Source organism: Lithobates pipiens, unplaced genomic scaffold (genome assembly GCF_037356315.1).
Source record: "Lithobates pipiens isolate NorthernLeopardFrog02 unplaced genomic scaffold, aLitPip1_a1.2 Scaffold_8, whole genome shotgun sequence".
Taxonomy (NCBI): domain Eukaryota; kingdom Metazoa; phylum Chordata; class Amphibia; order Anura; family Ranidae; genus Lithobates; species Lithobates pipiens.
The window spans coordinates 366,986,733-367,005,526 of record NW_027507903.1 but is presented as its reverse complement, the minus strand read 5'-3'; positions in this window follow the sequence as shown (position 1 = coordinate 367,005,526).

Genomic DNA, 18,794 nt, shown 5'->3' with positions numbered 1-18,794 from the left:
CCTTTCCTGGGCACTTAACTGTATACAGGTTCCTCGTATGACCGACTTGTGGGCATTCCAGAGCGTACTTGGGTTAGAAACTGAGCCAGTGTTGTTAGTGAAAAAGGATGATATCTCAGATCGAACCTGTTCCAGAGTTTCCGGACTGCTCAGTATCGAGGCATTCAAGCGCCACAGAGTGTGTCTGGGAGTAGAAGGGGACATAGAAATAGTGATAGAAACCGGGGCGTAGTCCGACCACGTGATAAGCCCTATAGTGCACTTAGTAATTTTTTGAAGCAGGATTTTGGAGGTCAAGAACAGGTCGATCCGGGAGTACAATCTCTGGGTATGTGAATAGAAATCATAATCTCTCTCCGTACCGTGTTGGCACCTCCAGGGGTCATATAGATCTTCTAGAGGCAGCAGGGAAGAGAGGGCTGTGGATTTTCTGCGTTTTGTGTTTGATGAATCTATCTGGGGGTCTATGACTTCCTTAAAGTCCCCACATATTATAGTTTGATCTTTAGGGTAATGTTGAATTTTTTGCAACACAGATTTGTAGAACGATTTCTGATGTGTGTTGGGAGCGTATACATTCACAATTATGAGGGGTTGGTTATTGAATGTGGCTGATAGTATTAGATACCTGCCTGAGGGATCCTGGTCAAGATGGGTAAGATGAAAAGAAACCGAGGATCGTACCGCTAACATGACTCCTCTTGTTTTCTTGCTGGATTGTGATTAAAAGCAGTGGGGAAATAATTTGTGGGAGCATTGGGGGGATTTATGTTCAGTGAAGTGCGTTTCCTGAATGCAAAGTACGTCCACTTTTAGTGAAATAGCTTCTCGCCATAAAAGTGAGCGTTTAAAAGGACTGTTAAGACCTTTGGCGTTGAGGGATAATATTGGGAGTGACATTGCTTCTTGAGGAGGAGAATTGATTACAGGTGCTGTGACGGTACTGAGATAGCTAGTCTCCTATTGTAAAGAAGAGATATGGGAAGGGGGAGGGGGGGGGGGAGTTGTTGCAGAGACAGTGATGAACACTGTAAGAAGTGTGGGCAGATCTTAGGCTACAATGGGTAGGTGGGCTCAGTCTGCTCACACTGTACAAAACAGAGGCGACAAAATCTATGAATCAGTTAACAAAACAAACTAAACAGTAGAATGTTTACAGTTCTATACGTATGAACTTTAACAAAAGGATGTGCTTAGCACATCAAAGAGAACCTGTGGAGCGCAGAAGTGGTGACATAAGCGTCCTAAGATTATCAGTTGTAGGGTATGCAGCCAGCGACTGTGAGGTGTGAGGGTCTGGTGTGGGACTACAAGTTCCAGCGCCATATTGCTTCTTGCCAGAGGTCAAGTCCTGGGGAAAAAAGTGTGGGAACTCCCACCCAAGATCCACTCCCCCACCAAAAAAAAAAAATGATACGCTCATATGCATGAACACTTCAAAAGTGGTATTTTTCATCCAATTTTTGTATTGTGTGTATGAAGCCTAACTGTTAGTACATAAAAAAAATCCCCAATAAACATAAATACGGTAATTCTCTGAATAATCAGCATTCATTTAATTGTGCTTCCATGCAAATGTGAGCATCATGTTCTGATCTTTATTGGGGAATGTTATTTTGTATATAGAGTGTTTATGTGATGAGTTTACACTTTTCATTGAACAGAGTTTGGATAACACAGGGTTAAACGGAAAGGTCATAAATTAACTGCACATTATCTGGATAGAATGGTTAGGGAGATAGTGATGTGTTCCTGCTTAGGAGATGTATGTTAGCTTGGGGGGGCTGCAAACTCTGCAGGGCTCCGACACACACTCGCTGCTATTCCAACCCTTCACATATTTCCACATAAACTTCCCTCCTGGCATTAAACTTTTCCAGGTATTGTGCTCAGCTTACCACCCCAAACTGATGTTCCTCCCTCAGCTCACCTCTCTCCCTGCATGTCCTGTGAGCAGAATAGCTGATCTACCCATCAGCTAGACCTAGACCTGAGCTACCCTTCAGCTAGCTCTGATTGACAGGTAGATCGAAGTGGAAGCTGTCAGAGGGCCCCCTACTGGCAATGCCTGAATGGTCAGGTGTGTGGCACTATTGCGAGCTGTGTCGGCGGCTGCCACACAGCTCGCATACTTCAAAGTCTTGCAGGACGCAGCTGCTAATGGGAACTGAGTTCCTGTTGTAGAAAAAGTACAAGAACTCCGTTCCCATGCGTTCCCGCAGGACTTGAGCCCTGCTTCTTGCTGGGAGGCAGCTTGTCAGGGGATTGTGCAGGCATTTCAGCAATCCTCTTACCTCTGTCACCTGGAGAGGGAGAAGGCTCTGTGGTCTGCTCCATTTCGTCCTCCAGTTCAGGAAGAGCAGGGGTGGCTCTATATATTGATCCGGCGGCCGCTCCGTGTCCCCACGCTCCCGGTCGGCGCGCTATGTTGTCTCCCTTGTTGTGAGGGCTGCATATAGTAATCCAGCAGCCTGCGGGATGTCTTGAGCTGCTACCGCTTTCGGGACATAACCCGGTGAGTGCCCTGTATGTGTCCCTCCATTCGGAGGGTGAGCGCTGGTCTGGAGAAGGCTGGATATGCCTATTAATCTTGTGGAGGATCGGTGCAGCGAATTCAGGCGGCCATCTCTCTCAGCGGCCAGGCCACGCTCTAGAAAAGGGTTTTTAAACAAACATTTTTGTTTTTGACAGTACAAATAGCCTTTTTTGTGTTAAAACAGGCATGTTTAAAAACATAAAACAATATACAACTCAGAAACTTACAAAGTTCAACTTTGACAAAGTGAAGGCAATATCAAGCATTAGTATGTCCAAACTGTGTTGATATTGCCTTCATCGGATGGGGTGATGTCACCCCTGTGAAAGCCAAATTTTGAATATGCACACAAATTGAGAGTCAAAATGGGGATTTCCCTCCTGATCCCATGCCTAATGTCAACATGTGCTAGCTCTCATCATGGGTGATCAATGGATGTGTTTCAGGGGTGCAACCCCTTCCTCTCATCTACTTTACTTGGGAGGAAGGGGTTGCACCCTCAAAATGCGTAATAAACTGTTTTACATATCAATAGAGAGTAGTGGCCAAAAATGTTTGGGAATGAAAAATGCTGGGTCTTTTCTATTTGTTAACATTCAATTTGCAACAGTCATGAGCTGAAAATTGTGTGTGATTGATGAATAAAAAACTAAAACTATGTCCCTTTTTCATACACAGGAAAGCCTCAGTCAGGAAGAGAGTGTGGAATGTGGCAGCCAGGAGGAGGCTGTAGAATGTGGCAGCCAGGAGGTGGCGGGGGAAAGTGGCAGCCAGGAGATGGCGTAGGTAAGTGGCAGTCAGGAGGTGGCGGGGGTAATTGGCAGCCAGGAGGGTAATTGGCAGCCAGGAGGGTGGCCCGGCCCAGTAGCCTGACCAAATCCCAGGTCCCTCCCCTCCACCTTTCAACCAAAAGGCCCAGGAAGGGGAGTAACATGGAGGAGGCAGTGCTTGGGCTGATTCAGGAGGCTAATGCCGCCCTTGGAACCACCCCCACTCTTCAAGAGGCCTTTGCCTCCATAGCTGCATGCAAAATGCAGGAAATGGAGGAGGGCCAATGCCTCATCTGTGAGGAAATTATGTATCTATCCCTAAATAAGGGGTTGAGGGGCCAACTCACAACCAAAACCCACCTATGTGAGTTCGACCATCCTTATCCTCCTCCACCTCCTGCCACAGCTTCAAAAACACAGCCTGGAAGCAAGCCTGGAAGGAAGAGTGGAAGGAAGACAAGAGTGTGATGGCCTGGGTTCAGTCTGGTTTGACAAAAGATGCAGGCTGTTGTATGACCACAGCCTGGGGACATATATGCCATCTGCTGCTGTTCCTGCTCTCTTGTAGTCTGGGACCGGATTGTGCTCACTATAATATGGACTCCTCATGCTACCAATTTTGGCTGTAAAATAGTTGATGTGTACCCTGAGGTAGAAAGACTTCGCCAATTTCACCAGTTTCTCCAGCATTGCCTTCATCTTTATTTTATCATGACCCATAATAAATGGCTATTTTGTATTCACAAATACTTGCCTATGTGTTTTACTTAAAAAAGAACAGTTTGTTTGTAAGTAGACAGGTACATTTCCTAAATACAATGTCAAATTAACAAGGCACACCAACACAAACCAGACAATGTCATTTTTTTGATGAAACGTGGGTTGGGAGGAGTTTGGAGTGCTGACGTCACTGCGTACTGGGTCTCAGTGGACGAGCGTCCACATACAGCCGGCCGGATAATTGATGCTTTTATTCCTCTAAAGCTTTGTACACACGATCAAACAATCCGGAAGACCGCTTGTAAAAGAGCTAGAAGATGGCACGGTGGCCCGGCAAGAAGAACCGAAGAGGGGGACAAGACCCCCAAAGTCGGAAGCAGAGGGTGGCGGCGAAGAAGAAAGCCAGGCTCCTCTGCTAGTAAAAGAGCTAGTAGAAGATAGCGGAGGAGTCCGGCGAGAAGACCCCCAAAGGCAGAAGAAGGGGGATCACGGATTCTCATAAGCCCCCCGCCCGCAGACCCCGACAACCAACAGCCAGGGTTTTTGGGAAGAGGCCCTTGTCCTCATCAACATGGGGACAAGGTGCTTTGGGGTGGGGGGGGCCCCAAGGCACCCCCCCCATGTTGAGGGCACACGGCCTGGTACGGCTCAGGAGGGGGGCCGCTCGCTCATCCCCACCACCTTTCCTGACCGGCCGGGTAGCGTGCTCGAATAAGGGTCTGATATGGACCTTGGAGGGACCCCCACGCCGTTTTTTGCACGTAGGGATTTCCCTTTAACTCCATACTAGGTGACGGGGCCAGCGACGCCTCCTTCACTGGCCCCGGCTACCTGGAGCCGCGCTCAAAATGAGCGGACTTTCCTCCATGTGTGGGCGAGTCCGTTCATTTCAAAAGTACGGCGGATAGTTCGGCGGTGTGGCGGATAGTCCGGGGGACTTAGTCCGCTGCAAAAGTACCATGTGTGGGCAGGTAGCTTGTTCGGAAAGTCTGGCGGACAGTCCGGCGGTTTGTCCACCAGACTAAGTCCGCCGGATAGTCTGATACGTGTGTATGCGGCATTAGTCTCTAAGTGTAATACTTTATATTTTTAATAAAAAACATTAGACAGTATTATACTATGGATGGCTTCTCTTTCCTGGGTTTTATACCACTACCCTGGGAATCATTCGGTCTATGAGAGCCTGCTGGGGTACCCTCTGTGTTTGGTGGAGTGCGGACGCCTAGGAGCACCTACTTTGTCCTTGTTACAGAGTCCTGCGATTGGAATGTTTTGGTACATCTCCTGCCATAAAGGCCCTGATAAGCATATTGTGCTTGCTAGTCGGTAAGCCTCCATTTTTTAAAGTGGTCGCATGCGGTGGTGGATCTTATTTGGAATCACTGTGCCTCTCTGTGTGGTCATCACAAAGGGAAGAATTTGATATTGATTTCACTCCAGAGTTTTCATTCACTAAAGACTATTTCTTTCATTTATCTGAATTGTAATTTCTGATGTCATTTCAGATAAAATAGTGGTACCTGCTGTTGACATGTAAGGAAATCTTAGTGGCCTAAGTGGTCTTTCAACCACCAGACGTGTTTGACCCTCTGCAGTCAGAACTTGCTGCAGCATACAATAATTAGCAGAAGGCAAAATATATAAGTATATAATGAAAGGTCAAACCATGTGAATGATGGAAAAAATAAATAACAACTGCCTGTTTAATATACTAGAGGTGTGTTAGACCCCCTGTGTTATAAGTGGTGTCAGGTGTGTGTGAAACATGTGATAAACAATATGTTAATGTGAAATGAAGAAACCTCCAAATGGTTGAAAGACCCCTTAAGCCACTAAGATTTCCTCATATGTCAACAGCAGGTACCACTATCTCTCACAATTTTTGATAACACCATTGATTTTTATATGCAGAGGGTGTAACACATTATAATGTGTAATTTATATTGATTTTATTTCTATTTTTTTTCAATATTTTTCTTTTTTCAACTATCATTCACCTTTTTCTTTTTCTCTTTGTTGGTTTTGGGTGTTTTTCAGCACATTAATAATACATTTTTTTCAGCCATAATTTTTACACACTAGACAGAGGGTCTAACACAGTAGTTTGGATTTTTGGTATTCACTGACTTTTTGATTTTTATCACCTTGGATAATTCGTTAATTCTTTATAGTAAGATCCCGTCAGGAAATTCTTGTCACAGTTATTGGGCCCCTATTATTTATACTAAGTACATCATCCAACAAACAACACACCTTTACCCACCAGAGGTTTACCGTCATTCCTACACTGTTCCATTAATTTCCTTTGCTGTACTTCTGGGTGGTAGCAATTTGTAGAGGCCCCAACAAGAAGGGGGTTTGGTGATTTGTGGGTTTTGCCAATTTCTATCGGAGGTTCATCAAGGGGTTCTCTGCAATCATTACCTTCATCACACAGTTGACTAAACTACACATGCAATTCAACTGGAGCCTGGAAACACAAGAAGCTTTCAAGACTTTGAAAGGGCTATTTACATCAGTACCTATCCTGGGCCACCCTAATTCTGCCCTACCATATATTCTTGAGGTAGCTGCCTTAAAGACAGCAATAGGAGCAGTGGTGTCACAATGCCAGGGATTAAAGGACTTAATGCACTCGGTTGCCTTCTTCTCCCACCAGCTCTTTCCAGGGGAAAGGAATTATGATGTGGGAGCCTGAGAATTACTGGCCATCAAGGCAGCATTAGCCCTTGTACACGCGGTCGGACCTTTTCCGACAACCAAATCCGTCGGATTTTGTCTGATGGATTTTGTCCGAAACTGGTGTTGCATACACATGGTCAGACAAAGTTGTCAGAAAATCCGATCGTTCAGAACGTGTTGATGTTATTTTGTTATGATGGGACTACGTTCAGGCTTGTAGACAATAGCTTTGGTCTAGCAATTTGATCTGAGCATGCGTAGCACTTTGTCCAATCAGAATTCTCTACAAACGATCGGACAAAGTCTGATCGGATCATGTTGTCGGAAAATTTTATAGCCCAGCTCTAAAACTTTGTCGGTCGGATATTCAGACAGAAACAGTCCGATGGAGCCCACACACGGTCGGATTATCCGACAACACGGTCCGATCTGACATTTTCCGTCAGTATGTCCGACCGTGTGTACAAGGGCTTAGAGGAATGGAGGTGCCCTACTGGAAGGCCCAGCACATCCCATACTGATATACACAGACCACAAAAACTTGGAGTATTTATGATCTGCTAGACGCTTGAGGCCACTCCAAGATGAATGGGTGCTGCTCTTCACTAGATTCTCTTTCCACATCACGTGCCGGCTAGGATCAAAAAGTGGCAAACCAGATGTGCTATCCTGGATGTATGATGACCCAAAGGAACTGTCCATACAGGATACCATCTTACCTGCAGACCTGCAAACTGATTTATTGTCACAGATTAAGCAAGCGTCCACGGGTTTTAGTAATCCCCCTGGAGTCACCCTGGTGGCAAGGGATGAACTATTGTGGTGGGAGAGTCAGATATTTGTGCCAGAAGAGATCAGAGTAAAGGTGTTAAGACTTCTTCATGACCACACTTTGGCATTTCAAAAACTGTAGATCTGATGGCTGGATATGGAGGGATTCTGCAAGAGTTATGTGAATGCTTATCCCGTTTGTACTCAAAGCAAGACTGCTAGTCTTAGTAGAGGATGGGGGCACCTGAAACCTTTACCAGTCTGCGATAGACCATGGAAGATGATCCCAATGGACTTTTTTTTGTGGAACTTCCCCCATCAGCAATCTTTGTGGTAGTAGATAGGCTATCAAAGATGGCCCACTTCCTACCATTATAGAACACTCCCTCTGCTATGGAGACAGCCAGGGTCTTTATTAAAGAAATTGTGAGGCTACTTGGGGTTCCTGTGAACATTGTATTTGACCGGGGGGGGGGGGGTGCAGTTCACCTCCTGTTTCTAGAAAGCATTCTGCAAAGTCCTAAAAATTCAATTCAGCTACCTTTGTCCTCAGCATATCATCCCCAGATAAATGGACAGACAGAACGAATCAGACACTTGAGCAGTACATCCGCTGCTTTACATCCTTCTTTCAGAAGGACTGGGTGTCATTTTTACCCTTGGTAGAGTTTGCATATAATAATGCCAGCCACTCCACCACTGGGCAGTCCCCATTATTAGCAATTTATGGTTTCCATTTGTCTTTTCTGCCTGACTTTGTTTCTGAATCCTCAGTTTCAGCGGCACAGAGCCCAATGGAGTTCTTCAACCACAACAACAGGATACTACAGGAAGCAGTGGCTAAGGCACAGTTGGATAACAAACGGGCATTCGACAGAAAGAGAAGAGGAGAACTAAACTTCCAACCAGGAGATTGCGTATGGTTATCCACTACAAAACTCGGATTGGAATGCCCATAAAAGAAACTGGCACACAAGTTTGTGAGTCTTTTTTCCGGTAAGTAGAATATTAAATGAAGTATCTTATGAATTATCCTTGCCGGATTCATTTAGGATCCACCCGGTGTTTCATGTATCACTGCTTAAGCCCGAAGTACAAGATCCCTTCCCTGACAGGGGATTGGGGGCCCCTGAACCAGTATTAGTCGATGACAATGAGGAGTACAAAGTAGAGGCTATTCTGAACTGCATGAAGAGGAGGGGCCAGTTACAATATCTCAAGTGGAGGGGTTATGGTCCAGAGGACAAATCCTGGGAGCCTAAGGGAAATGTCAAGGCAAAAAAGTTGATACAGGCCTTTTTCCAGAGTCACCCACATAAATTTGGTCATCCAGAGGTTGCCCGTTGGGAGGGGGCATTGTCAAGGAAATGCTGGGCAGCATATGCACACTAGGATTTGCGCTATGCGAACGTCTATGCGCAAACGCACCTTTAACATTGGCACCAAATGGCATATATAAGGATGACAATTGCACTAGTGGCTTTGCTGTCTGATCTGCAGTCTTCTCCTATATCCTGTATCCTGTGCCTATCCTTGATCATTTTGACCCGGCTTTCCTGACCATCATGATTATCTTCACACCTGCCCCCAGGTTGTCCTGACTATGATTCTGCTACATGAATGAATGAATGAATGAAATATTTGTATAGCTTACAACGCAAACTAAATCGCCTCAAGGCACTTTGACGAGCTTTGGTCATCAGCTAGAAGAGGAAGGTCTGCTTGATTTCCTGCTGCCAAACCTCTGCCTGAACTTTAAATATTCTTTGCCTAATGTCTTTGATGTGTCTGCCTTCCCGTGTATGACTGGGCTTGTCTGATTCTTCCCGGTCTTCTCAACCCCACCAGCCGCCACATTTCATTTCAATATTACCAATGTTAGAAAGTGGATATAGTTTTGCTGCCCATTTTACAATTCCTTAAAAACCCTCCTTTATCAATAAACAATATCCAGTATTTTATACCACCAATGCTGGCAATAAAACGAAAGGTGCAGTGATATTTTTTGAGAAAAAAAGGATCTTTCTCCTTACAACAAGAACTTAAAAACACAAGGGTCCATTTATTTTGTTGAAAGGTCATTTGGGAAATCATTTGTATACCCTGATTTCCAAATATACCCTTAATCATGGACAGTCCTCATTCTTTTTGGATATGTTCCGTCATCTACAGTATTTTCATCTGTTCTTTGCAGCAGTGGCTTTAATATATTTTTAGGTTTGAGTCTTGACAAGTTCTTGTTCTCAGCTCAAACAATCTTCTTAAGCAAGAGCAATTATAGCTAAACTCATCCAAACTTTGGATCTGGCTGAAATCTGGTGAGAAAAGAATCATGTTTGTTATATATTTTTCTCAATGGCAAACCTCCCCCAGATTTTGAAGACATGCATTCGAGAAACCACTTGGTTAGAATATGACTTGACTATGCAAGGAAAACTTAAGCCAAATGGCTTCTCAAATCATGTAATCAATATGCAGTACTTATCCTAAGTACCACCCTCTAGTGTGTTACTATTGTAAGTGTTAGGCAAATTTATGTTTTGGCTCATGGTTAACTTGCGAGTCTTAATAGGGTCATGGGTTTACTGCAGGTCAGGCTGGATGACTCATACAGGCAGGTTTCTGGTGCTTCCCCCTGCTGCTAGTTTTGAGAAGTTTCTAGAAGTTAGTGGGTGGAAGCCAGGAGGGTTGATCTGCATACTTAAGAGAGCTTGGTCAGTTCTTAGGAAGTGGACCTGGCATGGTGGCTAAGCCATTCCTCAAATATGGATGCCAGCAGGCGAGTCAGATGGAAGGTGGAGTACTTAAAGGATCCTAACAGAAGTGCAGTTTGAACATAATCCTACCTAAGAAGCAGCAAGAGCAAATAGGACAGTGTGGGTATACCAGCACACTTAGGCACTTACAAAAGGAGAGACTTCCACACATAGTAAGCCTTTCTGGAAAACAGTACTTTGCTAAATCTTTCCTTTCCCTTGTTCCGGGAGATCTTTCATGGGCTGGAAGTTCCTGCAGTTAGTAGAACTGGGATTAGTGTCTACAGTGGAGTTGGAGATACTCCGGTATGCAACCTACAACACTTTGTGCTACTTTCTATGGGACTGAGAGTTCCAGGTCCTTTAAGTAAATGTAAAGTCTCGTTTAAAAAACAAAAAACAACAAACATATTATACTTACCTCCTCTGTGCAGTTGGTTTTGCACAAAGCAGCTGGATCCTCCTCCTCTTGGGTCCCTCTTTGCTGCTCCTGGCCCCTCCCTCCTGTTGAGTGCTTCCACAGTCAGCAGCTTCCTATAAGGGCACTGGAGCCGAGTGACAGCTCTGTGTGTCTATTCAAACACAGAGCACCAACCCGGCCCTCTCTCCCCTTATTGGCTGACTGACTTTGATTGACAGCCGTTGGAGCCAATGGCACTGCTGCTGTGTCTCAGCCAATCAGGAGGAGTGTCCCGGATGGCTTAAACATTCGTGGCCATCGCTGGAGAGGGAGTGGGCTGCTACACACAAAACATTTTTTTTTATCTTAATGCATGAATACATTAAGATAAAATGCCTTCTGTCTTTACAACTCCTTTAAGGGGCTTTTGCATCTTTGATCATCAGAGACTGTCAGCATTTTAGGAGGATGACAGTTCTGGAGCATGTGCATAGGGAGGAAGTTGTCCCTGGTTTTGTTGCAATCAAGCTGGGCATTCCATAATTCCTATTCTCCATCCAAGTTATTACCCCTAATAAAGCTCAAACCCTGTTCCTTGTGTCTGGGTAGTGGAAAATGCTTATTGACTGGCTGTGCAGGAGAGGGGAACTCAGTTATCTGCGACCCTTGTGGAGTTAGTGCTAGACTGCAAGTTGCAAGCTCTTTGTAATGCCCATAAGCGTAACCCTGATAAAAACCTATGGTTCCAGACTAAAGCGACCATGCTCTCCTTAAATTCTGCTCTAACTAGCAAGTGAAAAAAAGTGTTGAACACCTCCAAGTTTTAATTTCCAAAGGACAAAAATAGGCCCAATGTCAGCCTCTAAATTGTCCCTCAAAACTAGATACTCAGCTCTCCCTAAAATGTAGATGTGCCTCAGGTACATATACTTAGAATTCACAGTGGGCCATGGAGGAATTTAATACATTCTACACTGCCCTCTATAGTAATCCTTCTGGTGTGATTACTTGCTTCTTATATTAAAGCTGTTAAGGTGGGTACTGACAAGTTAGGTGTCCCTAAGCACTTTCTAAACTTCCATCAAAAATCTTCATCTGGCCTCAAAGTTTGGGTAATAGAATTACTTGGGATCCCCCACAAGCAGAGCACTTTAAATGCCTCTGCAAAAAAGATACAGTATTTATCAGCATATAACACGCACTTATTTCCCATGAAAATGGGGGGCAAATCAGGGATGCATGTTATACGCCAACAGCGTACCTCACTGAGCCGTTATCTCCTCTCCACTCAGCTCCTTGGCTTTCACTCGGCTCTCACGTCACACACACAGTCCCGCCTCCACCACCGGCATTGGACCAGTGTTCTGCCTATCACAGGAGCTGGTCCAAGACCTCCGAAGTCGGAAGAAGAGGCCAGCGGCGAGGAAGAAAGCCGGGCTCCTCCGCTAGCAAAAGAGCTAGCAGAAGATAGCGGATGAGTCCGGCGAGAAGACCCCCGAAGACGGAAGACCCCCGGAGCTGTGCAATAAACTATTTTTACCCTCTGTTGTGTTTTTTTTGTACTTTTTTTCACAGGTGAATGGGTAGGGGTACATTGTACCCCCATACTCATTCACATAGGGTGGGGGCCGGTATCCTTATTAAAGGGGGCTCCCGGATTCCGATAAGCCCCCCGCCCGCAGACCCCGACAACCAATGGCCATGGTTGTCGGGAAGAGGCCCTTGTCCTCATCAACATGGGGACAAGGTGCTTTGGGGTGGGGGGGGGGGCGCGCGGCTCAGGGCACCCATCATGTTGAGGGCACGCGGCCTGGTGCGGCTCAGAAGGGGGGAGGCGCTCGATCGTCCCCCCTTTCTTGGCCGGCCGGGTAGCGTGCTCGGACAAGGGTCTGATGTGGACCTGGGGGGAACCCCCACGCTGATTTTTTCGCCTTTAAGTCCATACCAGGTGGCGGAGCCAGCGACGTCTCCTTCGCGGGCCCCGCTTACCTGGAGACCCGCTCAAAATGAGCAGACTTTTCTCCGGACGGGAAAAGTCAGTTCATTTCAAAAGTACGGTGGACTGGCATACGCACGGCCGGATTGTCCGCCGAAATGCGAGTCCGGCGGGAAGATTGGAGTGCAAAACTACTTTCTAAGTCCGCCATACTTTCGGGTAAAAAAAGTCTGCCAGAGGCTACACACGGGGGGATTGTCCGGCGGACTTGAGTTTGCTGGACTTTTCCACCCGATTGTTTGATTGTGTGTACGCGGCATTAGAAGTTATCGCTGAGAGTCCATGAGGTGGAGACTGGGATCGTGAGATACTAAGACGTGAAACTCTCTGGATCGAACGATTGGATGCCCTCACCCCTCCTGGACTCACTGAAGCTCAGAATTATAAACATTTTCTTAAATAAGCCATTGGTTGGTCTTCCTTATCCCCTTTCCCTACTCCTCCTCCCCTTTCCTTTTCCCCGCCTCTCTTTCCCCCCCCTTTCCCCTTTCCCTCAATCTTTCCTTCCCCTTCCTCTCCCCTTCCCCGAGACATTCGTTGGCCCTTCTTTAATATCATCTGTCAAAAGTTAAAACAAAACATAAAAATAATAATTTCCTTGAGTCTGATCCCTCAACTTTGCCACACGATTAAATTGACTTCTGTGTTCAATTTATATTGGTGTTTATTGCTCTTTTATTATTGGTGTTTTTTTATATTTTGCCGACCAAGCTTTGCTTATGTATGGTGAGATATTTCTTTAATAATTAAATGCTATTGATTATTTTCATCTGCTGACCAAGCATAATCTGTTGTTATTAATTATTTTCAAATCTTTTCTACATGTATTATTTTACCAGCGAGATCAGCCACCGACATTTCCTTTGTGCAGCCTTAGGGCATAAGGAGTTAATTCTCCAAGGGGCGGACATGCACCTCTCCAACAGAACGGACTTCCCCTCTGTATTGAGAGGCTAGTCCATCTGTGCTGTCAGCCTGTGGGGTTCCCATAGTAACCGAGAGCTGTTGGGCGCGCAGTCAACCATGACGCTTGCGCGATAGGAGCGGCGGACCCAGCGACATCATCACCCGGCATCTGCTGGCTTTTTATGACAGTCGCCGGGTTGGTGGCATAAAAGGCGTCTGTTTGACAGCTTTATCCCATAGTCGGCATTGCAATCGGGACCATGTTACAAGCGCAGTATTGAGAGGTAACTTTAAAGTACTATTGGTATCTTTTAGCAGCTATCTGGGAGCATTCTCTTTTGAGACCTTAGTAATGGCCATGCGATTGGAACCATGATTAACTAATGTGCCCATACCTTTTTTGCAGGCCTTTTTCAACCAGTGGCTACCGGTTTTATACTGAACATTGAATCTCTCATACATCTCTCGGTTGTGTGTTTTTTCAGTTCCCTGGGTTATACCAGTGTACCGTTTTAAGTTATCACAAGGGTGGGTATTTCATACTTGTTTCCCTTGGTTACACAACTAAAGCCCCTCTATATGGATCTAGGCTCCCTTTCTTTTCATTCATCCCTATTATTATTTTTCTTTCCCTACCATTTCCACACCCGTCCTTTTTTCTCCCCTTTCCCTTCCCTTCCCGCCTCCTTCTGTTTTCCCCTACCCCCCTTTCCTTTCCCCTTTCCCATTTCTATTCTCAACAGCCTATCCCTAAAGATGCATTGTCATGAGTTCCAGTTGCATACTTATGTTATGCTTTTGAGCAACACAATACATTAGTTATACGTACCTTTGTTATTCACAGCCGTCTCTGTTTTTTCCCCTCCCACATCCGCCCCGGGGGTGTGACACCCGTGTTGAGGTGCCACCCATGCCTACATTGCGGGCTTCCTTTGGGGACCATGGTGGTAAGTTGCGCTGGTAGTTTTGTAATTGACTCCAATTAGTCAATGTTATAAGATTGTTATTATAAATATGTTGTAACAATGTAGTTGTGAAACATATAAGGGTCCTTTCACACGGGGCGGATCAGTGCTGATCTGCCCTGTGGATATCCGCTTGCTCAGCGGGGATCGCCGGAGCGATCTCCGCTGAGCAGGAAGATGACAGGTCTGTCTCTGCACACTGCACAGGGACGGACCTGTCACAGCGCCGCTCTCCCCTATGGGAGATCGTGTGACGACGGACCGCAGTGTCCGTGGTCACCCAATCCGATCCGATGACGGATGGAAAAATAGCTTTTTCCTCCATCACACTTTTTAGGATCGGAGCGGGTCGGATGTCAGCGGACATGTCACCGCTGACATCCGACACTCCATAGAGCTCTATGGAGCATCCGTTCAGGTCTGCCTGAAAAACCGACAGGCGGACATAAACGGATCGGTAGTGTGAAAGGGGCCTTACTATGAGACTGTATTTATTCAATTTTAGATGCATCTAGATACCTCCTGAAGAAGCGACCTAGTCGCCAAACTAGTAGAGGACATCGTTTGTATTTGCATCAGCTCCCCCACTTTCCATTTTATGGGTGGCAAAAATTTGCTTAAATTTATTTGTGTATGAAATGATGGTATAACAACCTCTATTTGGTTGTTAAAACCTTTTATTGACTGTTTTTCTAAATAAAAATCTATGTATTACTTTTTAATTATCTGTGTTCAATTACTGGGTATCAAGATAGTCCTATAATCACCACAGATGTTGCATGGTAACTTACACGAAGTAGTCCTTGTCAACCTGCCCCTCTTTGCATTCATTTAACCAGGATGAGGATACCAATTTATATCCTAAATTTCTAACCCTCTTCGAGGCACTACACACTTCCTATTAAAATTAGGGTGCGTATTATATGCAGGCACATGTTATACGCCGATAAATACTGCACTTTCTGCATTTATACCCTCAATACCATGGCCCCAGGAGGACTGAATGAGGAACTTGACATCCACACTGTCCTTTAACAACTTCAGTCCCGGAAGAATTGGCTGCTCAATGACCAGGCCATTTTTTGCTATAAGGCACTGTGTCGCTTTAACTGACAATTGCGTGGCCCTGCAACGCTGTACCCAAACAAAATTACATTCTTTTTTTTCCACAAATAGAGCTTTCTTTTGGTGGTATTTGATCATCTCTGCGTGTTTTATTTTTTGCGCTATAAACAAAAAAAGAGCGACAATTTTGAACAAAAAAACACAATATTTTGTACTTTTTCACTGTAATAAATAGCCCCAATATTTTTTATTTTTTTAAAGCGCTAAATTTTTCCTCAGTTTTAGCAAATATGTATTCTTCTACATATTTTTGGTAATAAAAATCTGAAAAACTTATATTGATTGGTTTGCGCAAAAGTGAGAGCGTTTACAAAAGAGAGGATAGATTTATGGTATTTTAATTATTATTTTTTTTTTTTACTAGTAATTGCTGTGATTTTTATCAAGACTGCGACATTATGGCAGACACATCGGACACTTTTGACATATTTTTTTTTTGCTTGAGAAATGCCCTGAAAGGGGATGGGTGGGTGGGTATCGCGCACCGGAACCGACGAGGAAGATAGGCGCACGGGCTGGTTATATACTCCCCCGGGCTCCGCCCATAATTCCAGGCCACCATACTGGCCTTTCTATTTATGGTCCAGAGCCCTCTGACCGATACGGATAAGGATGACAAACAAGGTTAACATAAACTCGCTTTACTTGAAATGGACCTGAAAGTGTGCCCTGGTCTAACGTACGGTATACCAGAATAAGGGGGCAAAAACATTCAAGTAGGGGATGCATTTTATTGGTACAAGTTTGTTACTGGGTGAGCTTGACAAAGGCCTGGGCCATCTCTACTTGCGGATTGGGTATGTAACGGGCAAAACAGGTAGACTTCCATCTACCCAACTTCTTAATAACATGGTCCGGGACCCCTTGGCGGGAGGCAGTTGAAGCTGCTCCGATACGAAATGAATGTCCAGAGTAGTGAGCAGGATTGAGGTGAAGGATGCCCAGGAGTATCCTGACATGTTTTATGAACTGGGCAGCGTTCAGCGGCTTAGCGTGAAATGGCAGAAGCGGGCCAGTTCCTGGTTGATCGGCCAGAAGGGTCATCAAGCGGGTGAGAGTGGCGACCGGGCACCAGCGGTTGTTGGTCTTATAAAAGTGTATGTCCGTGCCTGAGCCAAGCTGCTGTGTCTTGGAGACTGCTATGTGAAGGATAAAATGGTCTTCATACCTGACCAGGTGGTGCTTGCACAGCATGCGTGCTGAGGGGCTACTAGAGGTAAACTCACCTGGCCGTAGGAACCCGTAGAAGGCCAGGTGTATGGCTGCCTGTAAGACGACACTAGTGTGAAGACCGAAAGGTGAAGTGGCCAGAACATCTGACATGTCTCTGAAAATGTCTCCTGTGATGGGCAGCCGTTTGGTGCAGGCCATAGGCTGGCGCTTCTGAATGCCGCGCATGACAGCCTGAATGGCGTGGAAAGTGAACAAGGAGGGTTCGGTAGGGTCCTGGAGGGATGTGAAATGTTGTACCCCGGCCAGGTATAACCGGATCGTGTTAAAGGATAACGCCAACTCCGAGTGGCAGTAAGAAATGAAGGCCAGGACTTGTTTGACCCGGGAGGACTCTGAGCGGTGATACGACATAAAGCGGTTAAAGGCCCTCCAGGCCGATTGATAGGCCTTGCGGGTATTGCCTGAGAGGGAGTGATTGATGAGTTGAGTTGCTGCTAATAGGTGTGGGGCTAATCCAGGGTCAGTTGAGACCAGTCCGGGATAGCTGCTGATGTTGGTCCGGCTCCGGGCACCTGATCAAAAAATGAAACTAAGTTAAAGCGGGAGAGGGCATCCGCTGCCTGATTGAATTTACCAGGGACAAAGGAACAATGAACGTTGAACTGGAATAATAACGAGAGCTGGACCAGCCGCCGCAGGAAGGACATAATCGCTAGAGACTTGGACCTGCCTTTATTAACGATCTCTGCAGTGGCCAGATTGTCTGTTGAAAAGGTCACCGTTTGACCTGACCAACTGTGGCCCCATGTATGTGCAGCGGCTACGATGGGGTACAATTCGAACAGGGAGGACGTCTCGGTGAAGCCGGGAATTGCCAGTAGCTGAGGAGGCCAGGGGGCCGCGAGCCAGAGGTGGCCAAAAATTGCCGCAAAGCCTGTGGAGGCCACTGCATCGGTCACCACCTGGGGTGAAAGGGAGGACACGGAGGGAATGAACAGGGACACGCCATTCCAAGATGTTAGGAATTCCTCCCACATGGCAAGGTCTGCTATAGCCGCAGGATCCAGGCTAAGGACTTGCTCGGGGTCCTGTGCGTGGGACAGCAAGACTAACAGGCGTGATACGAACGCACGACCCTGTGGGATGATGCGCATGGCAAAATTTAGCATGCCGAGCAGGGACTGTAACTGTCTCTTGGTGCAAGTTCTGGCGCGGGTAAAGTCCCTCAAGACCGTCCTGATGCGGGTCAGTTTATCCGGAGGGAGGCTGGCCTGCATAGTGCTGGTGTCTAGGCTGATCCCGAGAAAGGTGATGGCCTGCGACGGACCCTCCACCTTGTGCTCGGCAATGGGGACGTTAAGATTATTGAAGACCACCCTTAGCTTATCCAGATCTCCTGGAGGAGAGCCGGGTGGCTCTATCAGCAGGAAGTCATCCAAATAATGTATGACTGCCTGACACTGGGCTACGTGCAGCAGGATCCATGCGAGAGTCTGCGCGAACATGTCGAAGAGCCAAGGGCTACTCTTGGACCCGAACGTTAGTTTAGTGGCAAAATAGTACAGTTCCCTCCACTTGATGCCATGCCAGCACCAGAGGGATGGATGGATAGGAAGAAGCTTGAAGGCGTCCGAGATGTCGGCCTTGGAGAGCCAGGTTCCTGTGCCAGACTTGAGAATGGCCTGGATGGCCGTGTCTACAGATGTGTATTTAAGGGAAAACTCCTCAGAGGGGATAAGGGAATTAAGACTGGGGATAGAAGAGGAATGAGGCGCTGACAAATCGTACACCAATCTGAGTTTATTAGAGAACTTGCCCTTGACAAGCCCAATAGGGCTGACTCGCCAGGTATTAAATGGGGGCTGTGTGAAAGGGCCTATGATGAAATCCTGGTCTAGCTCTGACTGTAACAGTTGGTCAATGGCTTGTACATCCGTGGCTGCTGACCGCAGGTTCTGGCATTCGTGCGTGAGGTGAGGGAGAGAGATAAGTCC